General features: G+C 38.7%; 1 long non-coding RNA gene across 1 annotated transcript in view; it reads left to right on the forward strand.

Annotated features, from left to right (window-relative positions):
* The first annotated feature begins 394 nt into the window (after window positions 1–394).
* LOC148213585 (uncharacterized) overlaps window positions 395–27,413 on the forward strand; it is a 30,663-nt gene continuing 3,644 nt past the window's right edge. Inside the window, exon 1 of the long non-coding RNA XR_015794265.1 lies at window positions 395–810. This is a non-coding gene — a long non-coding RNA (uncharacterized LOC148213585). The remainder of the gene's footprint in view (window positions 811–27,413) is intronic.

Below are 27,413 nucleotides of genomic sequence, written 5' to 3' on the forward strand. Positions count from 1 at the left end.
TTACTAGCCTACAAAAACCACCAGCAGCAATAATGGTTTCAAACCGAGTCTATCTGGATGACTGACTACACACTGTGGGAATCAGATTGTATATTGAAAGATGTTTTGGCTCTTAGTCTCAGAGGTCAAATACAGGAAGTTGAAGTTTAGGTCACATATCACACTAAGCCATTATTTGCTTAAGCATGTTTTACTACATTTGGCTGCGTTCATACCACATGCTTAACCAAAACCAAACCAACCACATTATGGCTTAATGTAATGTGTAAGCCTAAGCATTAATGTACTTATAAAGTTGATTTCATTTACTGTCTTCATACAGCAGATGAAAGGGGCTGATATTGAGCTATGATGAGAGAGGAAATGAAATTCCATTTCTGCTAAAATTAAAAGCCTTCTGGAACAGATTCAAGAGTGGACAGTTTGTGGAGCTTCTGGTTTGTGGTGGAAATCTCAGAACTGAACTATTCAAATTAGACGTCGGTGAGTCCTTGCCATAACGTTGCTGGTGGTTCCCTGTATGGCACCAATCTGGCACCCTCTCTGGTGCTTTAGTACCACCTTCAGAACCACCTATCTCCTCTTTGTTCTATAGGCACCTTTCTCAATGGATAACTGCTGCCTGCTAATATCCAGCCTGAGTCCAAAGAAGTTCCCTACCCACTGCCCCAGAACTATCCAAAACATAGCACCTGATTTTGACATCAAACACTTTTTGAGTACTTGTAGACAGCCAAGTGCCTGGCCAGAACTACTGGCTCTTTTGCTGCCATCCATTGAAGAAACATGTCTGAGACAAGGAGAGGTGAGGTAGGTGAATTCCTTGATTAAAAAAAAAAAGTTTTTCTTTCTGTCTCTCTTTATCTCCTTTTTGTTCCATTTAAATAGCTTTTATAGTGCTAGCAATGAGTCCATTCTGTTGTGTTAAAACTTCAAGATGGATTGTGGAATCTGGAACTTTCAAAATTCTCTTTCATCTCTGCGTGCATGAGTTCCCAAATATGCAGATTGCCTTGTAGAACTTTAACTATAAATATTTTCATTTATGGAATAAATGCAAGGTGTGTAAGTGATTTCATGTCATCCTTGACATTACTCTGAGGATTAGACTATCATTACTTAAAGCTCCCAAATGACTTTCATATTTTATTTTAAGCTGCTTGCATTTTAAAAAAAAACAATTAAATTTAAATGTATTTAAACTTCCGCAGGTTAAAAAAAAGCAGGAGCTCATGAAGGAATCTTACTCATTGTCCAATCACAACAACATACAGTATACTAAAATAATCTCTTTCTCCTCTCTCTCATAAATGCCACACTCAGAGGCTATGTTTATATAGATCATGTTAAGTTTTTATGTGGTTTATTTGATTTTGGCTTAGTGTATTGTGTGAACCCAGGAAGTGCATAGGCTACAGTCAATGTGTTGTACAAACCAGCTTTGGTTGTACTTTACTCAATGAACTATGTTGAAAAGATGAGGACTCCCTCAAGTTAAGCTTGATTTGTAGTGATTACATGGGCAGTTTCCTTGGAAACACATTAGAAGTGATTTGACATTGTCTTTGCCTAAAATGTTTGTTTCATTGATTGATTGTTTGGGTTTCTCAGTGACCTCCCATCCAAACCTGCTTAGTATTTTTCAAGATCAACCAAGTTTGTCAGGCGCTGCTGCCTTATGAGGGAAAAAAAATAGTTTCAAATTGAGCTTGATTTTACATGGATGCCATCGTGATGTTTTCTTGATAACAATATAGAAGTAGTTTTCTGCTGCCTTCTTTCAGGATATTTTGTTTAATTGTTTTACTTTCCAGTCCAGCCCATAACCCTATATTTCCTGGTGATCTCCCATTCCAATATTAACCACGCACAGGTCTGCTTTCCTTCTGAGCTCAGACAATGTCACAAATAAATTCCTAATGGTTGGGTTCACCCAACTTAATAAAACAGACCCAGATAAACCACGTTGTTACTTAGCACAATGTATTAACCTGCTTTTTGAGCTTTAACCCAAAAAATCTTTAGCCAGCTACAGTGCATTCATTAGTTTTTAATTAGAAATTAATGCATACATTTGGGTGGCTTGGTTACTTATGGTACAATAAAGTTAAAGTAAATGTAGATTTTAAAAATCATTATATTAGGAATGACATACTACAGATATGGAATAGATACAAACCCAGCCTATGTCAGAAAATACGTTTGTTGGCCTCAGCCCAAGAAGCGTTTTATAGAAAAGAAACTGGGGGCAAAGACAAATGGTTAACATATAAAGACTTGCTAGCATGGGAAAATGAGCTAAAGATCAAATGAAGAGAACAATTGACTGCAGAAGGATTTCGTTTTCAATGGTTCTCATATACACAATTAAGAGAAAGATTTAATATAAATAAAAAAGTACCAGGAATAGAATGTGATAAAATGGAATTTGAAAATGAATTATGTACAAATGATGAACATGTGATTGCTAAAACGTATAAATTTTGTTGAGATTTGAAATGGAGGAAGAGCAATTTAAAAAATGTATGGTAAAATGGGCCAAGAATTTTGTTTATAACATTCAAAGGGATCAATGGGAGAGAATTCACATTGTCTACAATTTAAAAGAAAACTTTTTTAAAATGACGTACCGTTGGTATATGACACCAGAGACATTGTCTAAAATGTACAAAGGTACTTCTAATCCCTGTTGGAAATGTGAAAAATAATGAAGGGACATTTTATCTTGCATGGTGGACTTGTGAAAAAGCAAAAAGATACTGGGCACAAATACCGTACATATGGTGGTGCAGAGAGTTTTAAAAATTAACATTCAGATGAAACTAGAACTTTTCTTATTAGGACTTAGGGACACTCAACTAAAAAAGGCTCACGGATGATTGGTTTTATATATGGTAACTGCAGCAAGGCTATTATATGCACAAAGATGGAAGACTACAGAAACAATAATGAGTCAGTAATGGCTCAGTTTGCAGAAATGGCTAAACTGACTATTTATTTATTTATCAAATTGTCACCACTCATCTCATTAAAAACGACTCTGGGCAGTTTACAAAACAGTTAAAATCAATTAAAATACAATATAAAGTGATCCTGAATAAATAGAAAATAAATAAAATCCAAGAATAGATGTTAAATTGGCAGTAGCTCGGGGAGTGTCAGGCCTAGCCCAAGGAACTCCAAGAGACAATGCAAAATCAGTTCAGCTATGTTTATTAGCTACAACCTCTAGCAAGAATCTTCCCACACTGAAACCTCAGGTCCCAAGTCAGCCAGTCACAACAGTGTGAATTCCTCAGGGAAGTACCAGTCTCATCCTCTTGTAGTTCCCATGCTCCTGCGGCAAGCTAAGAAAATGCTTATCTCCCTGAGCCTGGCCTTCATAATTCCATTCCATCACAGGGAGCATCACCAAGGCACCACCCATCCCCATGATTGGGTAAGATTCTTATCACCCCATGCAACCTGGCAGAGCCAGGTCTTTAATTCTTTCTGGAAGGCCAGGAGGGTAGGGGCCTGCCACACCTCTGGGGGGAGAATATTCCAAAAGGCAGGGCAACGGCAGAGAAGGCTCTCCTCCTGGTCCCTGCCAGCCAACATTCTCTCGCTGATGGGATCCACAACATGCCCTCTTGGCCTCACTGGGTGGGACGGGTTTATGTAATGGAGGTGAGATGGTCCCTCAGGTAACCTGGACCCATGCCATGTAGAGCTTTAAAGATAATAACCAACACTTGGAATTGGACCTGGAAGCAAACTGGGACCCAATGCTGGTAAAGGTGTTATATGTGCCATCCTTGTGGCACCTAAGATTGTCCACATAGCTGCATTTTGAACCATCTGTAGCTTCCGTACACTCTTCAAGGGTAGCCCCATGTAGAGCACATTGCAATAGTCTAACTGAGAGATGACCAGGGCATGAGTGACTGACCAGAGAGTCTCCTGATCCAGGAAAGGGCATAACTGGTACATCACAAGTTGGGCAAAGGTCCTGCTGGCCACAACTGCCACTTGCTCCTCAAGCAGGAGTCATGAGTCCAGGAGGACTCCCAGATTATGCACCAGGTCTGTCCAGGATGGTGCAACCCCATCCAAAACCAAAGATGGTAAATCCCCAGATACCGAGGGGCCTCTAATCCATGGACACTCCGTCTTACCAAGGTTCAGCTGAAGCCTGTTGCACCCCATCCAGACCCCCACAGCCTCCAGGCACCATGAAAGGGTGGCCACAGCATCACTCACAGCACCCAGGATGGAGATGTATAACTGGCTATCATCTGCATATTGATGATACCTCATCCCATAGTGGTGGATGATCTCACCCAGTGGTTTCATGTAGATTTTAAAAAGGGGCAGAGAGAGTACCGAACCCTGCAGCACCCCACAGAGGAGGGGCCATGGGCTGGACCTCTTGCTCCCAATCAACGCTGATGGGACCAATCTTGGAGGAAGGAAGAGAACAAGCACTAGACTGTGCCACCTACTCCCAACTCCCTAAGTTGACCCAAAAGGAAACCGTGGTCAGTGGTATCAAAAGCTGCTGAGAGGTCAACAAGAGCAAGGATGGATGCGCTACCTGCATCCTGCTTCCACCAGAGATCATCCAAAATTGCGACCAATGCCGTTTCTGTCCCGTATCCGGGCCTGAAACCTGACTGAAAAGGGTCCAGATAATCCATTTCCTCAGAATCCTCTGGAGCTGCAACGCCACAACCTTCTTAACCACCTTCTCTAAAAAGGGGAGGTAGGAGACTGGATAAAAATTGTCCAGTATGGTGGGATCCAATGATGGTTTCTTAAGGAGGAGATGTACCAGCACCTCTTTAAAGGCAGCTGGGAACACTCCCTCCCTCAAGGATGAATCCACCATGCCTGAGCCCACCCACATGTCACCTGAGTAGCCTTAACCAGCCAGGAAGGACATGGTTCTAGTTGACAAGTGGTGGCATTGACTGTCCAGAGGACCTAGTTCACTTTCTTGGGTTCAACAGGATTAAACTGTTCCCAGGTAACAGAGTACCTGACCATCATCTATAGACCACACCTCGTGCTTGGCATGGAACTGGAACGGGATCTGAGCAATTTTATCCTTCAGATGCCCAGAAAACTCCTTTGCACAGCCCTGTAGATGGGCCACTGGGCCCCCCTTTCCCAAAACTGGGTGATCTTAAACAGGGCTGGTGGGCAGCATTCTGCGGATGCAATTAGAGCAGAGAAATATTGATGTTTTGCCATTCTTACTGCCACAAGGTAGGCCTTAATAGTGGCTCTAGCTTTGTTCGATTAGATTTGGTCCTTGTTTTCCTCCAACAGTGCTCTAGACATCTCTTAACCCTTTTCAAGACCCTCAGCTCTTCCATAAACCACAGGGAGTGTCGGGCTCGATGGGTCAAGAGAGGCCACACAGGTGCAATCTTGTTCAAAGCCTCATCCATTTTCCTCCTCCAGCCAAGGGCTCCACTGGACCATCCAGCAGACCTTGGGTATAACTCTAGCTCCCTTTGGAACCCCATTGGGTCCATCAGTCACCGGAGGTGGACCGATTGAATGGGTCCTACCTCCCTATGGAGGGGGATAGTATAGGAGAATCTCAAGGGCACCAGGACATGATCTGACCATGACAAGGGGGACAGATGTAATTCCTCCTTCAGATCACATTGCCACTGCTCTGACAAGAAAACCAAGTCCAGTGTGAAATCTCTGTCCCAAGTTGGGTCATGAATAATCTGGGACAGGCCTATGGCTGCCATGGTGGCCATGAACTCCTGAGTTGCCTCTGAGGCACACCCTAGGGGTGGCAGATTGAAATCCCCCAAGTCTGGGGAATTCCACTGCCAGCCCTGCAATGGCCTCTATCAGCTCAGGCAAGGAGGTTGCTATGCAGCAAGGAGACTGGTACAGCAACAACAATCCCAACTGTTCTTGAAAACCCAACTTCAAGAACAGGGTCTCACAACTGGCCACTTGTGGAGCAGCACCCCTGAAGGCCAACAGAGATTCCCAGATGACAACCACTACCCCTCCCCGCTGCTCTGGGATCTCGGCCGGTGACAAACCATAAACCTGTCTGGGCACATTTCTGAAAGGGGAATCCTCCCTTGAGGGCCCAGTCAGATCTTGGTGATGCACACCAGGTCGGCCCGCTCCTCAGTGATCAAATCACATATAAGGGGGGCCTTGTTGTTGACTGACCTGGCATTAAGCAGCAGCTAAAAGCCAGGACCTCCATGTCTGCTGTCCAGGACCTGAGTCTGAGTCCAGAGGGCTGGAACACACCATTGGTAATAAACACTGGGGGCGTCTTCCCCAAGAGCAGCCCGCCCTCTGACTCCCATCATAACATCCTCTTCCCATCACCACCTGAATGGTATAACCTGCCCTAACCTCCCCAAAGCTTCTATTTGCCCCAAATCCCAGCTCTCTGGTTTCCCTGGTTAGGGCGGATTATACCATTGTTTGATTAAGGAGGGAACAACTACTTTTACAGAAGACTGGAAACCCTTGATAGACTTTTTGCTGAAATGGATAAAATGAACTGCTGATTTTGGGATTTATTAATTTAAAAGGTTTGTTTATGGGAAGAAGGGAACTATGAAATGCAATATGAGAGGGTGGAGATGGTAATTGCTATGTTTGTAACTGCTGCAAAGAAGATTGGAAGTAGCTTCTTCAGATATCCTTCTTTTTCTTGCTTTTTTGTTATTCTTCACTTATTCTTTTACCCTTTTATAATGCCTTTCTTTTTCTATTTATTCTATGTTTTGGTAGTGTTTTTTTTTTAATTTTTGTAAAAAATGTTAATAAAAAAAAAATGAAATGCATAGAATTTAGCCAAGAACGGTAAACTACTAGCATGGAGTAGGAACTCCATTGAAGAAAACAGTTATTCTGACCCTGCTTTTTTTCCTTTCTTTTCTTAGTTGTTGTATGATAGCCTTTCATAAATAGTAATAAAACCTGAAAGCCTTTTTACTTTACAAAGCAATCATTGCTCCTTCTGTGAAAAAGAACTTCGTTACATTCCTCTCCAGGCCATTACTACAACCTTCTAATACAGAGTGAAATATCAGAGGACCTTACCATTAGATTTCTGCATTTGTATTTACTGAACTAGGGGATGGATGGAAAATGTATTTGTGTGACTGTGCGTTAACAGACTAGATGTGGAGTGTATTCACTGAAGTAAGTTACAACATGCCAAACTTCACATTTTTAAATTATGAAAACACCCAGGTCCAAGGAACGCTGTTCCAACTTTATTCATTCATCAAACAAAACAATGCTCCAATTGAAATATGAACCGGTTGCAATTTCCTTAATTTACCTGTTTCTGCCTGCCAGTGGGAAAGAGCTACATAAAATATTAGCCTTAAAAAAGTAACGCCACTTGTCAACAAAACCTATTGTGAGCCATTTGGACAAATAATGTTCAGAGCTGACAAAAGCTAATTTGATCTGAAAGCATTCACAACTCAGTAAGTTATATTGCATTTCCTTCAGCTGCACCAGGAAATTATGGTACTTAGGTAACAAAGGCTACAATCTAATGCATGTTTAATTGGATATAAACTCCACTGAATTTTGTGGGAATTGCTTCCAAATAAACATTTATGAGCTGAGTCTAGAATGATTGTAATCTATATAACTTTATGAATAAGGTCCATTGAATACAAGACTTACTTCAGAGTCAGCATGTAGAGGTAGGACCATGCAGATCAGTCATTTTCCATTTTTCAGTAAGTATATATAGTAAAATAGTACCCCCAGGCTTTAAGTCTGTATTATTAATATATCTTGGAATATTTCTGATTACAACATTGTTCTTCAACTTAACCTTTGGATGGCCTTATATTAGACTAGATTATTTTTTTCTCATTCCATTAATTTTTTAAAATCTGGTTTCCTTTTCAGTGCTTCTTTCCAAATGATAGAAATTGGAGTCAGAAAGTCTTTCAAAACAAGACAATAATGAAGTAGTCATCTCATGCATAAAATATGGTTGTTAGTTCTTGGCTTCCAAAATATTGATACTTTGGCATTGCTCATCCAAAGGTGGGGCTGGAAGTTTGGGGCAGATCCCAGCACAAAAATTATGTATTCATTTAAAGTATAATAATTGCCTGCTATTTCAGTTTTTATATTTTATTTTATTTCAGCACTCTGTCAATTAAAGGATGGGCTACAAATTGAAATAATAAAGAAACAATGTATGTTTCTTTTTTAAAAGGCAGGAGACGATCTTGTTGCTTTTTTCTGAAGAAAGAAAGAGAAAGAAAGAAAGCCAAAATTTTTGTTTTGTTTTGCTCTGGTTCCTTAGCAACCCTTCCATAAGATCTCACTTAAACATAGCCAACACAAAAAAAGATATGTTCTTTCTAGTTTAAAATGACTCCTTGTTTAGAAACAAGGTATTCATGTAAGTATATGTCTTGCAGTCTTTCTGAATTCCTATAAATTAAATGAGCCCAATGTCCTGTCTTTGTGAAAGCCATTTCAGTAAAAAAAAAAAAAAAGTGCAAACAAAATTATTTTAAGGTAATCTTTTTCTATTGTTCCACATTTTTAAAAGAGAGATTGAATTGCAGTGCACAAACAGATTTAATGGGGGATATGGGAAAGAGGCTGTGGCCCCTATGGATGTTTCTTATTCTTCTCCTATATGCTTAGTTCATGGAAACTTAATCTTCTTTCAAGTTTTTTTCTTTTGCATTCATTCTTTTTTTAACATTCCCTATTTCCATTCTTTATTTAAAATTTTGCTTCTCTAAAAAGAGTTTAGAATAATACTATCTTGTCCCATTTCAGATAAATTGAAGAACTAGAATTTGCTATTGAAAAGCACTGACTTTACTTATATTGTTTTTAAGTCAAAAGTTCATTTCCTCCATCAAGGTTGCTCCAATGTCATAGAAATGTTTATGCTCTAATCACATAGTAAGATAGCTCAAGTACTTTTTTGTAGATGCCCCACAACAGACTGCACCAAGCAACCTTTGGAAAAGCAGCATTAATTGCTCAAACCCATGAACTTTGATCACCTGAGTTACACATGCCCCTCCCTAGCTTATCTCTTCACTAATCCATTCTGTTCCGCAAGCTCTTTAAAATATAGGATTGTGTGAATAAAATCTGACCATTGCTTGTTACTTTCTGGGGTTTACAGTTACGTTTTGAGTAAACACATAATCCATCAACACTGATTACAATGAAAATGTTGAGCCTTCCTACATGTGGGAAGTATCTAGAGACTACTGTAGAGTTCTGAAGGAAACTAGAAAACCTACTACAGTTGTAGAAACAAGGCATACAGTTTAGGATCTCAGTATTATTCTACTTTAAAATTTAAAAATGAACACTGGGTAACGTACAGACTGGTCTGGCATTTATTCTTTCTAGAAAACAAAAGCAAGCACTGAAATTACAGTATTTTTATTTTTGCTAGATGGACTTCCTCTGTGTGTGTCTATGTATGCATCCATAACTGTTCACTCAAATCACTGGGAAATAGGAAGGAGCACTGAAAAATGTAAACGGGCTGAAGTAAAAATAAATTTGAACTGAAATATAATCAACACTTATTATTAGGGAAGGATTTTTTCTTATTTCCTGCTAAATCATGACTACTATACTCTTATCACTGTAAGTTAAGGAGGTAGTACCAAAGTTCAAAAATCAACCTGTATACTAATTGATTTGTTTTCTGAGTCCATATAACTCAGCCAGCAAAGATGTATGCACAAGGAGTCTAGCTGTGGTTTAAGAAAGCTCTTATCCTGCTCTATCTACACCCAAAATGTACAAAGTTCAGTTTTCTCTTGTTGTTGCCTAATGCTTCTGATATATCAGAAGAATGTAAGAAACTAGCCTACGCAAAGTCAACCAGTTTGTTCTTCTCACTCTGCATTATTTGAAGCATAGACCAGGGATGGACAGCCTGATCTCCATATGTTTGGGACTTCAGTTTCCATCTGCCTCCAACTAGCATGAATCATTGCAGCTGTGGGATCTATAGTCCAAGATACCAAGAAGGCACTAGTGTATTCCAGAATTTTAGATTTAAGTCTCTTCTAGGTAACTAGAGATGCTGGGTATTAAACAAGGGACTTTCCACCCAAAAAGCAGATGCTTTACCATTGGGTTACCAATCATGCCAATTTCTAAGCTTTACGAGACCCTCCAACATTTCATAGAGGATTGTCACCTGAGAATCACATCTTACTGTTCCTTTCCCCACATTTTCTACTATGCTTTTTAGATAATGAAGTAACATGACTGCAATAATTTTCTTTAAAAACAGTAACAAAAAGCATATTATAATTTCTTAATCTCACTATGAGCCTAAAAACATCAACATAATGCAAGCACCATTGGATATCTACAAGATATATTCTAAATTCTTCTGAGACACACAACATATATGTAAAGCCATGATGTTTTCCTGTCATTCCTCCTTTGGATCAGTTGGCAGGTGTCTTGTCTTCTTTACACAGTGGGACAGCCAGAGACAAATATATATTTTTATTGATTTTTTTACAGTCTGTAATTCAGATTTCTACATTAAGAAATTTGATTTAAAAAACTCTTCACATAGTTGTTACTAAACAAAAAGAAAGTATAGATACATATGAATAAATGTTTTATTTCATTGAATTACCAAAAATCTATTTATTTCTTTAAGAATATTTGTTATCCACTTCAGTCCTAAGGGAGTCTGGGCAACAAACAATAAAGTACAAAAGACAAATGTAACAATGCAATAAACTAATACAATCAATTAGAACTGAAAACACATTGGAATAGTACAGGTCATACTTGCTTACGAAATGCAGGAACAGTTGGGGCTGCTCATACCGTCAGAAAAAAAGTATTCCAGAAAGTGGCAAGAAGGCCTGCAATCCATGAAGGGATTCTCAACAGGTCCTCTCTAACGTCCAGATTGGCAGTTTTACCACTGATGTGCCCTTGTCTGACATATCCCAGGGCTGTGCCATGAAGGACTTTAAATGTAACGGCCAGCACTTTCAACTGAACTCTAAAGCTATAACATACAAGCCCATGAACTTACAAACTACACCATACCTTTCTCCCCAGGTACGGAGGTTGAAATTAGCCAAGACTAAAAGCCTTGAGCTCACCTACACAAGTGGGCCTGCATACATGCCTTGAACCATTAACTTTTTATTGACTTAGGGAACGTCCTGAGATTAATTACCCTGATCAAGGGTTTTAATCTTTTCTAGAAAATGCTTCAAGTCCCCAGTTAGCTGTAAGATAAATGGAAGATCTACTGGAAAGGTCACAGCTTTAAATATTTAGGTATTCTCTTTCAGTCTTCTACTCATTGGGCCAATCAAGCAAGAAAGCTCCTTATAAGAGCCCCAAAAGCATTCTTTGGAATCATTAGATATGCAAGTCAATCTGGCAACAACTATGTACTGGCAGTCAATAAACTATTCAAGGCTAATGTTTTGGGTTTGATGTTATATGGTGTGCAGATGTCTATCTATAGAGATACTTCCAACTTAGATGTGGTTCAATCTAAATTCTTAAAGTCAATAATCCAGGTTCCTTATTCCACTCTCAGTTCTTTTATTTGGTTAGAATTAGGCCATATCTCCTTTCGGACTATGCGACCTTAGATACTGGGTGAGGCAAATTCTTTGGGGAACATCCTTGGTTCACCTTACTTTTTCAGATAGGTTTGAGCCGTCTTTAAGATAACAAATCAATCTTGATTTGGCTTACTGAGGCTTTTCCTTTCTGGCATAAACTGCTCTCGCTCGTGATAAAACCATAGCTAAAATCAAGCTGCATTGTAACTCAATAATTACTGTACTTCTCCTTGGTCCATTCCCAGATACTTTTTAAATATTTTACACATTTCACAGGAAGACTTTTCACTTTGGCCCATATTGGCCAATTATCTGTGAGGGCAATAACTAGCAGATATACCAGCATTCCCAATGAATAGCATACTTGTATATGCTCTGATACAGTGGTCAAGTCTGTTCCTTATGTACTCTTAGAATGTATGCTATATACTAAATGGAGGACAGAACTTACAACACCAATAGTAAGAAGTCTTAATTGTCCTGACCAGGAAGTCATTGCTTTTGTCCTACGAGGTCAAACCTTAGCCATTTCTGAAAAGAAATTGCCTAATTTCTAACAGCAACAATGGCTCGAAGAAATCACCTGGTACCTTCTTCACACTGCTTCCAGCTTTCCTGTACAATGTTTATTATTATTTTATATCTTATATTTGATATACTGTTTTCAAACATACTATTGTATTTTTTTTTTTAAAAAACTGGACATTTACTGTAAAATAATAACAGCAGCAGCTTTGGGAACAACACCAGCCCTGAGATGAGATGCAGGAAGTCATGGAAATCCATTGTCAGGGAACTAGGCCATCTGATACCAGGAGCAGCCCAGTTCCTGCATTTGCATCCAGTCACTAGGGAAACACACTAGGTCTGCTTACTCTTGTATCAGTTTATCATATACTGGTGTGGTCTTCTTGAACACAGCCCTGGCATTTGCCAGGCCTGAGGTGCCCAACAGCTTGACCAACAGGGCCCAGGATAGGGGCAACTGGTTTAGGAGAAGGGACCTATACCAATATGTAGGTCCCTCTTCTCTTGTAATTAGCTTTCAGTAAACTTAATAAAAGGTCTATTACCACTATCTAGACTAAAAGGCTATCTATTCCTTTCTCTAACTGAGATTTATTCAATTTTATTTGGTAATATATAGCCTGCCTTTTTATCTAAGGAGCATTATAAAATAACATATGCAAAATATTAGATATTATTAAATCTACTAGATACAGCAGCATTTCACAGTTTCCCTTTGCAAAGCACTAAGATGCTGAGGCCACCCTTGGCTTTCTATTGTCTATATTATATTGAACAAAGATGTAATATATCTTTGAAATAAACTGTTCAATGACATGTAGGCTGAGCTCACATTGGTTTTCACGGTGAATAAGCAGCACGCTAGTATGTATCATGCTTCCAGTTCATCTGAACAGATAAAGCAAAATAGAAATGAAAAATTTGCATGAGCTGGGTTTGCCAAGCTCATATGCCAGAAATAAACCATGGTGGATTGTGGAACCCTTGTTTATTTGGATGCAGCAAGCTGGGAGTCTGGGCTGGGACATTACCCAAAATTTTCTATCTTTAGTTAGTTTTATCTACTCATGTGAATGTGCTTTTTCACAGTAAACTAATGGTGCTGGCTTACCATTCTGAATAAACATACTCTACTGGATATGTAGTATGAGAATAATAGGCAATGCTGCTAATCCAAAAGAAATATCAATATTCCAGAAATTTAATGCTCACATCAACTCCTTAATACAGGTCCAAGCTTTTCACATCAGCTTTATTTTCCTTGTCTAACAAGCTTTCCCTCTTCATGGATCACTGCCTTGTCGTGGCGAAGGGGCCTGCGTAACTCAGTGAAGCCATGAGCTATACCGTGCAGGCCACCCAAGACGGACAGGTCATGACAGAGAGTTCTGACAAAATGTGGTCCACTGGAGAAGGAAATGGCAACCCACTCCAGTATCCTTGCCAAGAAAACCCCATGGACAATGTTAAAAGGCTAAAAGATATGACACCGGAAGATGAGCCCCTCAGGTCGGAAGGTGTCCAATATGCTACTGGGGAAAAGCGGAGGGCATTTCCAAGTAGCTCCAGAAAGAGTGAAGCGGCTGGGCCAAAGCCGAAAGGACGTTCAGCTGTGGATGTATCTGGAAGCAAAAAGAAGGTCCGATGCTGTAAAGAACAATATTATATAGGTACTGGAATGTAAGATCTATGAACCAAGGCAAGCTGGATGTGGTCAAACATGAGATGACAAGATTGAACGTTGACATCTTGGGAATCAGCGAACTGAAATGGACGGGAATGGGTGAATTTAATTCAGGTGACCATTATATCTATTACTGTGGGCAAGAAACCCTGAGAAGAAATGGAGTTGCACTCATAGTCAATAAGAGAGTGGGAAAGGCAGTAATGGGGTACAACCTCAAAAACGACAGAATGATCTCAGTGCGTATCCAAGGCAAACCATTCAACATCACAGTAATCCAAGTCTATGCCCCAACCACTAATGCCGAAGAAGCTGAAGTTGACCGGTTCTATGAAGACCTACAACACCTTCTAGAACTAGCACCAAAAAAAGATGTCCTTTTCATCATAGGGGATTGGAATGCTAAAGTAGGAAGTCAAGGAGTAATTGGAATAACAGGCAAGTTTGGCCTTGGAGCACAAAATGAAGCAGGGCAAAGGCTAATAGAGTTCTGTCAAGAGAACAAGCTAGTCATAGCAAACACTCTTTTCCAACAACACAAGAGACGACTCTACACATGGACATCACCAGATGGTCAATACCGAAACCAGATTGATTATATACTTTGCAGTCAAAGATGGAGAAGCTCTATACAGATAGCAAAAACAAGACCAGGAGCTGACTGTGGCTCAGATCATGAGCTTCTTACTGCAAAATTTAGGCTTAAATTGAAGAATGTAGGGAAAACCACTAGACCACTCAGGTATGACTTAGATCATATTCCTTGTGAGTACACAGTGAAGGTGATGAATAGATTTAGAGGATTAGATTTGGTAGACAGAGTGCCTGAAGAACTATGGACGGAGGTCCGTAACATTGTACAGGAGGCAGCAACTAAAACCATCCCAAAGAAAAAGAAATGCAAGAAAGCAAAATGGCTGTCTGATGAGGCCTTACAAATAGCTGTGGAAAGAAGGAATGCGAAAAGCCAGGGTGAAAGGGAAAGATATAAGCAACTGAATGCAGATTTCCAGAGAATAGCAAGGAGAGATAAAAAGGCCTTCTTAAATGAACAGTGCAAAGAAATTGAGGAAAACAATAGAATGGGGAAGACTAGAGATCTCTTCAAGAAAATTGGAGATATCAAAGGAACGTTTAGTGCAAAGATGGGCATGATAAAGGACAAAAAAGGCAGGGACCTAACAGAAGCAGAAGAGATTAAGAAGAGGTGGCAAGAATCCACAGAAGAACTATACAAGAAAGATCTTAATGTCCCTGATGTCCATGCTGGTGTGGTCACGGACCTTGAGCCAGACATCCTAGAGAGTGAAGTCAAGTGGGCCTTAGGAAGCATTGCTAACAACAAAGCTAGTGGAGATGACAGTATTCCAGTTGAGTTATTTAAAATACTAAAAGATGATGCTGTTAAAGTGCTGCACTCAATATGCCAGCAAGTTTGGAAAACGCAACAGTGGCCACGGGATTGGAAAAGGTCAGTTTACGTTCCAATTCCAAAGAAGGGCAATGCCAAAGAATGCTCAAACTATCGCACAATTGCACTCATTTCACATGCTAGAAAGGTTATGCTCAAAATCCTACAAGCTAGGCTTCAGCAGTACGTGAACCGAGAACTACCGGATGTACAAGCTGGGTTTCGAAGAGGCAGAGGAACTAGAGATCAAATTGCCAACATTCGCTGGATCATGGAGAAAGCACGAGAGTTCCAGAAAAACATCTACTTCTGCTTCATTGACTATGCAAAAGCCTTCAATTGTGTGGATCACAACAAACTCTGGCAAATTCTTAAAGAGATGGGGGTACCAGACCATCTTACCTGTCTCCTGAGAAATCTGTATGCGGGCCAAGAAGCAACAGTTAGAACCAGTCACGGAACAACCGATTGGTTCAAAATAGGGAAAGGAGTACGACAAGGCTGTATACTGTCACCCTGCTTATTTAACCTATATGCAGAGTACATCATGAGAAATGCCAGGCTGGAAGAATCACAAGCTGGAATTAAGATTGCAGGGAGAATCATCAATAACCTCAGATATGCAGACGATACCACCCTAATGGCAGAAAGTGAAGAAGAACTAAAGGGCCTCTTGATGAGGGTGAAGGAGGAGAGTGCAAAAGCTGGCTTGAAACTCTACATTAAAATACTAAGATCATGGCATCTGGACCCATCAATTCCTGGCAAATAGAAGGGGTAGAAATGGAAGCAGTAACAGACTTCATTTATTTGGGCTCCAAGATCACCGCAGACGGAGACTGCAGCCATGAAATTAAAAGACGCTTGCTCCTTGGGAGGAAAGCCATGGCAAACCTAGATAGCATATTAAAAAGCAGAGATGTCACCTTGCCGACAAAGATCCGCATAGTCAAAGCTATGGTTTTTCCAGTAGTAATGTATGGCTGTGAGAGCTGGACCATAAAGAAGGCTGAGCGCCAAAGAATTGATGCCTTTGAACTGTGGTGCTGGAGAAGACTCTTAAGAGTCCCCTGGACTGCTAGGAGGTCAAACCAGTCAATCTTAAAGGAAATCAACCCTGATTGCTCATTGGAAGGACTGATAATGAAGCTCAAGCTCAGATACTTTGGTCACCTAATGCGAAGAGAGGAGTCTTTGGAAAAGACCCTGATGCTGGGAAAGATTGAAGGCAAAAGGAGAAGAGGACGGCAGAGGATGAGATGGTTAGATAGCATCACTGAAGCAATGAGCATGAAACTGAGCAAACTCAGGGAGGCAGTGAAGGACAGGAAGGCCTGGCGCAATATGGTTCATGGGGTCACGAAGAATCGGACACGACTTAACGACCGAACAACAACAACAACAAGCTTTCCACCTAACTTGAACAGATAGTAGGATTCAGATTAAGTTATATATTGCTCAGGATATATTAGCATGTACTAGGAGACAATAATTTTGCATAAGAAACAGCACATCTGTAATGCTGCTAATAATAGCCTGTTCAGTGATTTCAAGACCACTTATCTCTATTAACTTGTTAATTCTGACATATGTGAAAAGCTGATTAGCACTGATAGCTAAACAGCTGTTCAAGTACTCTTGGTGCTAAATATGTATTCATCAGAAATACATTCATCAGAGATACATACAGAAATATCAAATATAGAACAGCTTGAACATACTCAGGATAATAATACCTTTCTGTGTGTAGCTACATATTTTAAGTTTCACATGGGTGTATTCATCGTTTTGATTTTAGTTTCTAGCAGTTCACACAACAAAATTACTGCCTTTATGCCAGCTTGCTTACATTGTTCACTAAAGGCACCTTTCACTTTTTTCCTCTTTCAAAATTTTGAAACAACACAGTCATATTGCCAATGAACAGAGTTGTTTCAGTATGCTACAGTAGATTTTTCCAACCAGCATTAGGCAAATTGCAGACCCAACATATCTAGATAACGGCAGTCTGGAGAAACCAGCACCACACTGTTATATGTTCATGTTTTTCCATTTTTACCCATGGATTTTTCTTGCAAAAGCCATGTGGTTTTGAACTTTATTCACTCATGACAGGAAAATATTAGGTCAGAACTGGCCAATAGACTTCCAGTTCTGGGAGAATTCACACAGGAAGAACTAGTAAAACTCTGTGGGTCATCTCTGGGTGGGTGATATATATGCATGTGTGTTAGTGATGACAGCAACTTTTTATCTGCCAGGTAGTTATCACAGATGCAGCTGTCCCTTCCCCTGCCATAGTTTAAAACAATGTTCAATAAAGCTACTTCATACAGTCAAGTTTTTAAAGGGCTAGATCACATACTAATTAAAAAATGAATCCCTTTTATTCAGTCCAAGCCACAACATTAGATTCCAAATACCCCCCCACCCCAACCCCCACCCCCTTTTTTTTTTTTTTGGATCCCATGGTGTACATCTTTTCTGTGTCAGTTATATGCAGAAGTATGTTTAGAAAACCTATGGCTTCTTTATGCCAAACAAATATTACACATAATTAAGTTCCACTAGTCTCTCCTCTAGTCTACTTGCACTGATGTCAAGTAGAAGCATATTAAGATCAGGACATTAAGAGTATTGCAACATGTTTAAAATAGATGTACTGTCTTAAATCTACATGAAATATCCCATTTCTATGAACGTTTCCTGCCTTGGAGTAACAAAAATTTTGTTCAGCAAGAAGGAAAAGCTGTAGCTTCTTTCCTGTTCCTGTTTGCACACACAAGCAACACTTGAAATATGCTGCATCCTGTCTTATTGCTGAGTTACATTTTGAAACAAACTTCCCCATTGTTCAGTATTTTGGCTTTTAAATTATGTTCCCTTGAATAAATGTTTGACTGTAATGGGACCATCAGGAGGGGGAGAGGGGAAAGTACAAGGATCCCCCACAGTGGAAAGCCATACAAACATGTTTATTTTGTACAATCAATTGTAAAAGGAAGACTAGGAAAAGAGAACAGAAAATATAAACCCTTGTACATGCTTTGTTGCAGAAAACTGAAACCATACATTTAGGAGAAAGAAAGATATGCATTTCTTAGGTCTTGGGCTAGGATGGCTAGCAAGCTCCTTTCAGGATTTTATGTTACTTGAATGTTTTCTTTCAGACATACTTTGTTCTTTACTCATTATTTTGGTTTTTATTATTTTTAATTTTGTGTGCTGCCCAGAGTCCTCTGGAGTTGAGCAGCATTCTAAATTTAAATCAATAAATAATTTTATCCAGAAAAACTGTGGGGACATAGTTAAGAAGCTTGGGCTATTCACTGTGTTAAAGAAGACAGGACTTCCACAACCTTGTAATGCATGTGGACATGTACATCTTATTCTGAATCACAATCATAATCTACTAGTGATATTTGGAATGAACACCTGTCCTTAAATATCCAAAAAAGCACCATCCTTACACAAGAAAAGGGTGACAAAAGATTTAGAAACCTGAGGTTTGCAGAAAAAACTTTCTAAAAAACACAAACCATAAGTCATGGATCTAAAGAATTAGGTTGGTTCAGAAGGTTAAGCTGATGCCACATCCCAGGGTGGAATCTTTTTCCTATTTCATACTTTAGATACTGTTGGGGGACTTTTGTATCAGATACTTTTGAGTAACTCCTGACTAGACTACTTACTTTATTACAGAAAGGTATAGAGAGGAGAAAAAGACAATTTTTTTCAGTTAATAAAAGTATATTTACATTGGAGAAAGGGTTTAAAAGTAAGCTTTGTGACTGGAAAAGTTAGATCTTCACTCAATATGTACCATTCATAAAGGCAACTAGAAACAATAACTTTCAAATCAAAATTAAGGGGAAGAAACTAGTGTTTTCCTTTTCATATTCATAGATTACAATTGCTAGTCCAGTAACAATCTAATGAAAAACCAACACTGGTGTAAATTCAAGTAAGGGTTTTTAAATGCCCTGAATGCATAAGCCAAATGAAAATTATGCTATCAAAAATATAAAATACCACATTCCATGATCCTGTGAATATCATTAGATTCCAAAATATTTATTCTCTTTTTTAGCTCTGGTTCCTCTCATTCCTCTAGAAAGAACTTTCCCTTCCCATCAACTGAACTTATGACCACACAATGTAGTTATCTCCTTTCAAATTCTTTAAGCATTTCACTATTTAAGACTGATCTCATTTAGAAAAGATTAATGAACCAAGAACTGACATTCTACAGCTTGAGATCATCTCAAAGCTAACAATAAAAGCTACAGCATGGAAAGCAAAGGAGGTGAGGTTATATATTGTGAACAGTTGTCACAGCAACCTGATATGTTTTAGTGAGTAAAACATGCTGGGTGCACATTGTTAGAGACCTGGACAAGTTCAAAGCTGGTGCCTTGCTGTAAAATCTTGTTGCCAAGGCAATGCACAGAAAGCTAGACCTGAAATGAATACTGCAGATGGCGCATGACAGTACAGTCACGTACTGGTTGAAAGAAATGTGTGTTCAGAGAAGTAGTGAACTAAAAGGAGCACTAATAGACTTGGAGTGAAAATAAGGTGAGGTTTTGAAAGACAAATCATAATCTGTAACCCAGCATCAAATGAGTGGGTTCACACTTTGCTGATGTCATTGGGCTTATCATTTTGTGTTTTTAATGTCGAATGATGCACTGGGGGGAAGAAGAGGAGAATTAACAGAAATAAATCCATTCATTTAAAAGAATGTTTTGTGCAGAAGTCTACATTTATTTGAAATGTTGTAATTGTTTTACATTTGAGGGATGATCTGGGTATTGGGAGGAAAACTCACTGATGTTCTTTTGGAGAACAACTTCATCCTGATAATTATTAAGTACAAAAAGAATGCTGTAGGTTTAAGGTGTAGAATAATTGGTGGAAAATGCCAACTCAGTTTTACTTAATGAGGGGCAAATCTGAACAGTAAGGCCAGAATTTTTAAATCTGTCACGATCATCTTTGTTTTAATATGTTAATCAATTTAAGGTACTAGACACTGCATAGCAGACAACTTGGCTATGATACAGTTTGACCTTTGCCATCTAAACCAAGAGTGTAATCTAATTAACATAAGTAATATTTTGATTCTGTGGAAAATTGGTCTAGGAGACTCTCTAACAGAAGCTGTGATGAAAGCCAAGATAATATAGATTCCACAAATATTGCTACACTCCATAAAGAACTAGCAAAGGTCATGACAGGAAAAGATAGCACAATATGCTGGAGATTAAGCAAGCTAGTTCAGTGTGCCAGTGAAGTTCATTAGTAGTCTGTGCTGTAGAAATTTGCTCCTACAACTGTTTATAGTGGCGACTATTACAGAGTATGCTTCATCAGTTATATAATTAAAGAGGTATTTTGTTATATATGAGCTAAATCCGGAGGGCCACTGTTTTAATGATTAGGAAGAGGACAAAGCAGCTAAAGTTGTATACAATATGAATAGTTCATGGAAATTTTGTTAGGCAAACAATAAGGCCACTTTTTTTTTGGCTGGGAAAAATAAAATAATTATACATGGAGGACACACACACAAAATTAGTCTTGGAGATTTTTACATAAGTAAAATATAAACATTAAAATATATTAAGGAAATGATAAAGGAATAAGTGCAAGGAATAATACAGAAGCAACTGTATTAAAGAAGCAACTTCTGATCTTCTTTACAGCAGCTACAAACAAACTTATTCTCTCTCGTTCCTCTTTAAGATTAATTACATTGTTTCCTTCTACCCATATTCAACCCTTTTTAATCAGTAAATCCAAAAAATCACCATTTCGTTTTTTTTCCATTTCCAGCAAAAAGTCCATAAAAGGTTTCCAGTCTTTTATAAAAGTACTTATTTTATCTCTGATCAAACAGGTAAATTTTGCCATTTCTGCAAATTCCACCTTCTTTACGATCCACGGAGAGAGACGCATTCTTGATCAAAGTGAATTCTGATAAAATAAATTGGCAAATAATAGTATACATACATATAAATACATAACAGTAGTTGCAGACCTTGTAAGCTGCATCCACTTAGATCAGCTATACATGCAAACTAACAAACATTTTTACAGAGAATGATAAACTTTTGCTGACAATATGCATACTCACAATTAATGTTTCAAAAATAACATTGTTTTGACGTCTATCTCCTAAACATTATGGGTGGAAGTTATTTTAATCATTTTAATTCAATATACTTCTATACAAGTAATTAGGTTTTTATTCCAGAATCATATATCTAGCTTGTACAATTTGATATTAAATTTTATAATTGCAATTGCTATTATCAAAAGTTTCATCCATTTTCTATCTCACATTTAATATATTTACATGTTTCAGCAAGTGGGGTCCCAACCAGTGGTCCTAAAAGTGCATTTTCCTGAACATTGGGCAGCCAAACCTCTCCCATCTTCTGTAGCTCCGACATTGTAAGAATTATCCAAAAGGTTCAGATGACTTATCTAGATCCCTCCTACTATACACAGATGATAAAATGAATTGCAAATCCATTAAGCTGTTTAAATTTACATTGTATGGGTGCGCCTGGACAATTTATCCTTTCGTTTGTAAACATGGAAAATCAGAAAATTGGATCTTCAACACTTCCTCTAGGACAGTAGTTCTTAAACTGGGGGTAATTTGGGCATATCCTGGGGGTAACGGAGCAAATTGAAATTACTTGTTTCAGTAATTCTGAAGTTATAGAATTAGAATTTGACTATCCAGCTGTGGATTCCAGCCAGGAACTGCTGCTTCTATCTTCCCTTTCATACTATAGCTGCATTTTTCACTCATTAGATCTCTAGATGAAATATTGCATAAAACACACCCTAAACTGTGGGTGTTGTCTTCCTTCACTACCAGAGATAACACTAGGGTATTTTCACTGCTGAAAGCACATGAACTTTCTACTAAGCTTCTATGATGCTAAGGGTTATAAACGAATTCAAAGAGATCTGTTTTGTTTTTATTTCTGTCATTCAAATCCATGATTAGAATTGCCTTTTCTTTTCATACCCTTCCAGATTGATACAAGTTTCCCCCCACCCTCACTTCTAGTAGCTGTTGTTCAGCTTACATTTTTTAAAAGAACAGGATGTTCTTTCCTATCCTAAGGGGGCTAGCAGGAAATGAGAACTAGTCTTTCTGGCATAATATAAAATGTAATACTATTGGGACAATAATAGTACTACATAAGGGATGATATATGCTTTATTATTTTCATCATCCTGGATCTTTATTTTCAACCATTTTTGCTAGCTGCATTTTTTCCTATGGAGAATGGATAGTACAATCCCAACAGGGTATAAATTGCAAACTGAACATTATGAAGCTGAAAAAGATTCAACCTTATACCACTGACTTCTGCTTTTCAATTGCACATTCATATCTTTAGATTTCAAAATATGCAGCAGATTGGATATTGAAGGTGATTGGAATATAAAGAACAAGGGAGATCTTTTATCATCGCAGTGTAGCTTAGAGGTGGGCAACTTTTGGTGGCTAAGACCACACTTACCATTTATGGAGGGCTTCGAGTTCACAATGGGTGGGGCCATGATAAAAAAATGGAAATGCTTCAGTGTCAGGGGCTGAATGTTTCCATCTTTCTCAAAAGTTGGATATACAGTGTATGTACAGTGTGTGTGTGTAAAAATAAATAAATGAAACTGTGTTAAGCCATTTTTGTTAGAAAATTATTGTGGATACTTTCCAGTTTAGTTTGCATCCAGTACACTCCCAGTCAGTCTCTACAGCCAGACCAGCTAGTTCAGCTAGCAAAAATATAACTTAATGTTTATTTATTAAACATCAGCAAACATCAAAATGGTTAACTGGCAAAATGAAACAAAAGGTAGGCAAAAGTAGAGAGAGAAACACAAATGTCAGGCAAGAGATAAAAGGACATAGGACTTAGCAATAACAATCTACGTTATCTATATATCTCTACATAACAAAAGCAGAGAACTTTCCAGAGCCACCGGAAACAATACTGTGGTTAATTAGCATGGATGGTGCCAAAGGGAGTGGCCTTCGATTATTCCAGTCTTAACCCTTTTATGTATGTAACAGTAAGAGAATAGAGATGGAAAAGAGAACTTCAAGTGATCCCTCCTCTATTTTGTACCATGAAGGAAACAATTTGGTGGATGGGAATGATGCATCTAACAATTTTCAGGCTTACACATTTATTCCATGTTCAAAGTATTAAGGAGTTATATTGCTGACTTCCAGCAAACTTTTGTCAGAAGGTACTCTGGGACCCTTCCATGCACTTATACTGGAGGGGCTCTGGGGCACACGGGGTCCTGGGCTACAGATGATCCATTCTGCTGCTGTTTCCTTTCAGCAACCCCCACCCCCTCCCTTAACCTCAGAGGTACTTGGGACCCTAATCCTCTGGTCTTGAAATCATGGGGTATATTGCTAGCCCTTGCCACAGTTGATCTCCCTTATAAAAAGACAGTGCAGAGAACTGGAATTAAGAATCAGGATGAAAGAGATGGATTGGAACCCAGGAAAATAAAGACAGGAAACAGATCTACAATGGTATTATATCCTATCAGTGTAATACCTACTTCACTCAAGGAATCAATAACTTGTGTCAGTCTTTCTGACACAGAAGGCTTCCTTTCCTTCCTTTTGGTAAATTCTCTTACTGGATTTTATTCTTACTGTAACTTAAAGAAAAAGAAATTTCACTTAGCTGTCTGGCCATGATGGATCTTAAGCTTTTTGTTCACTGAAGACAATATTCTCATAATACTTTCTCCATGATTTCTGTTACAATAGGTATTTGGAGAATCGTGATGGCAAAACACTGTGTTTCAAAACTGTGGGACAATCAGTTTAATTTATGGGACAATGGTAAAGGAAAACACATGCTATTTGCATAAGCAGGAGAAATCAAGCCAGGTGTTTTTCATCTGGCATTGCGAAACTGACTAAGGCGTTATAAAAATTGACTAGTATTTACAGATAAGATAGGTTCATGAAATTGCTTACAGAATAGGCAAAGCACTCAGGGAATAAATCTGCCCCCAATCTCTGCTTTACCCAGGGGCTGGATAGGCAGATAAGATTTATTTCTTAAAATGTACAACAGTGAAGGAGCTCATGTTTTATAGCAGGGTCACAGAAAAAAAAAATGCACTAAACAAGTAAAGCCTGCTGCTCCAGTACTTTGGGCTGCCAAAAACACATGGCCTTTCTACTTCTCCCAGAGTTATGAGAGTCTTGTGTACACAATCTAAATGTAGTCATATACCTACTGAGCTGAAATTGTACTTTGTAAATTGTGCTGGGTTTTATAGATGAAAAGGATTCTAATATAGATCCTGCCAGGGACCCTTTCCTGCCATATATCACTGTTCTTTCTCACCATTAGACAGGAAGATGGAGGTAGAGGAACATCCAGCTGAGTTGTAGGAATCACACAGGAAGAATTTACATTGCCTGATATAGTGGCAGGACCTATGTTTCCCAGGCTACAATGGGCTTTGAAGAACCCTAACCACTTTTTTCCTGCCCAGTATTAAGAACTAGTATTTAGGAGAGGCTTGTGAAGACTGCTCCAAGGACCAGGACACCCTTGCATTTTACTGATAGTATCTTCCTATTCAGTTTCCTCCTCTTCTTTGCAGAAAATTCTATCTGTATGTTCCATTAAAGAAAAAGAAGCTTCACTTAGCTGTCTGGCCATGACGGAATCTTAAGTTGCAGTCCTCTATTCCCCTAATGCTAAACCTTGGGATTTATTTCTGAATAATTATTTATAGCATTGTCTATTAATCAGTTAGCAGTGGACCTCAAAGACTAGGTTCATGCCTCCAGACAAACCATAATATAGTTTGGTTGGGGCTTCACCAACACGTGAACTAATCTAGGAGTGATAGACACAAGGCCTTCTAGAAATAATTCCTTTTCAGGGATTGCTGTATTCTCCCATGGAGCATACTTCAGAACCCCTGCATATACAGTACATGTTACATATAGGAAAGGAGTACAGCAAGAACAACTTGAAAGAAATACTAAGCAACTATGCTCCATTCACAAGCCTGCCAAGCTAGCAAACTGTTCTTCTTACCATTGCTTTTTCCCAGATCAAAAAGAAAGACAAAGAAACACTATTCTTCCTCTGATAATATACAAGGTGTTTTCTTTTTCAGCATAAGCATAATAATCAGCTGCTTGTAACTCAAATGGTTGGACAGGCAAAACCCAGTTCTTTGGATGGGGAGGCCAGATCCTGTCTCTAAAACCCCACACCATTGTTGGCATTGTCCTGATTCCTTGCCTGTCTACAACCATGGCAAAGGATGAACAGGTAAAACAATGTAACAATTAATACATATGAGAATTGTTTTATTACTTATATTTAGATGGAAGTTAGAAACTATTTCTCTACCTCAGCTGTATACACACAGAGCTCACTCAGGGGAATTCTATTGAGAAAAACTATGGATGAAGGGACTTGCTCCAAATAGTTGGTGCCCAGAACACATATAGAAACTTACACTAAGACACTTCCATATAGTTCTATCTTCATTCCTCAATTCCTTCAAAGCTGTTTGAAGCAGACCTACCAATCATCTTCAGTCTGCTGACCTTGGATTAGTATGCTGAGAATACAATGAGCCAGTCAGTGCCCTCTCCAGCTTAATTAATAGTAACTTGCATAACATAAATCAGTCAATGCCCTGCCCAGGCTATTGCTACTCCTCAAGCCTGAAAAATTCTTTTACCTCCATGCCATACCAAAAGGAAATGAAATAATTTCTAGCATACATACATTCTATGTATTCTGTACATGTTATAGTGTTTTGCCTAGTCAATCACCATAGTATCTGAATGGCTGCAATAGAATAAGATTGCCTGACTACTAAGCCATCATTCTTCATGTATTAAAAAGTCTATTGAGAGCTGTGAAGGTGACATGAGATCCTATTAATTTTCAACCAAGCACTTTTTTTCCAATGCCTCTAATCATGTTTATAAGCTACAGCAGTGGTTAAACTGATGGAGAGGGGCTATTGCCTATCACTTTAACCACTGCTGCAGCTTCTAAGTGGTTAAAATGCATTCTTTTTAGGCTGCAGCAACTGGAATGCATTGTAAGGGAACTTCCATATACCTAGCACTTTTGCTTTACTGGAACTAACTGGTTACCCAACTAACTCATCCCTCAGGCCGTGCAAAAGAAAAAAAAAGGAAATAAAGAACTAAAGCAAGGTATATGCTTTTCCTCTGTGAAAAAAGAAGAAACAGAATTCTTGTCAATGTCACACTTCATTAATTCAACCCAACATTTCTTTTTAAGGACTTTTCAGTGGCTCACTTTGGTTGATTAAAGAAAAGGCTAAGCAGAGTCTGACCTGGTTAGCACTTAGATGGAAGAACACAGAAATTACCTGGACTGGAGGCTAGACTGGGGAGTTTAAAAAAAAAAAAAAAAACATGGAAGAAAGCAACTTCTATATTGTTGCCAATAAAACTACAAGACCATGGACATGAAAGAACCAGAAACTGAAGGAGACTTTACCTTTATTTTTTAGGAAAGCTACAGCTTAGAAGCCTAGAAAAATGATGAGACAAGAGTTCCCTCCAGTAGGGCAAGAGACTATCCACAGATTGTAGCATTTCACTCTTGCCAAAACAAAGATTGTTTTTTCTCCAGTAAAGGTTACAAATGTACATAATTTGAAAACTACAAATGTCTTCTCAATGGTTAACGTACTCCTAAATCCTTAAAAAAAGAATGCCTTGTTTCCATATGTAAACACGCACTTAATAGCTGTTTTAAAACATGAGATCCCAGGAATCATAACTTCTATAATGATCTCCCAACCTTCTTCATTCAACTGTGGTTGGATTTACTCATCACACTATACCATGGTTAGTTTTAACTATGGCACATTAAACTACAGTGGCTAAATTTGTACATCATACTTTTTTGTACATTATCCTCCCCAAGGTGAGGCTGGCCCTGACCATAATAGCCTCCTGGAAATCTCTCAAGATGTGGTTTTTCAAGCAGGCCTGGGGATCCCTTGGATACAGGAAGCCTGCAAGTTGAGTATGAGGTGTTTTTTTTTAACCCCGCTCCCACATTTTATTACATGCATGTTTTATGTTCTTAATGGTTAT

This window comes from Python bivittatus, unplaced genomic scaffold (assembly GCF_059951505.1).
Source record: "Python bivittatus isolate LINGU-HERP-01145 unplaced genomic scaffold, Pbiv_v1 ctg000980_np1212, whole genome shotgun sequence".
NCBI classification, from domain to species: Eukaryota; Metazoa; Chordata; class Lepidosauria; order Squamata; family Pythonidae; genus Python; species Python bivittatus.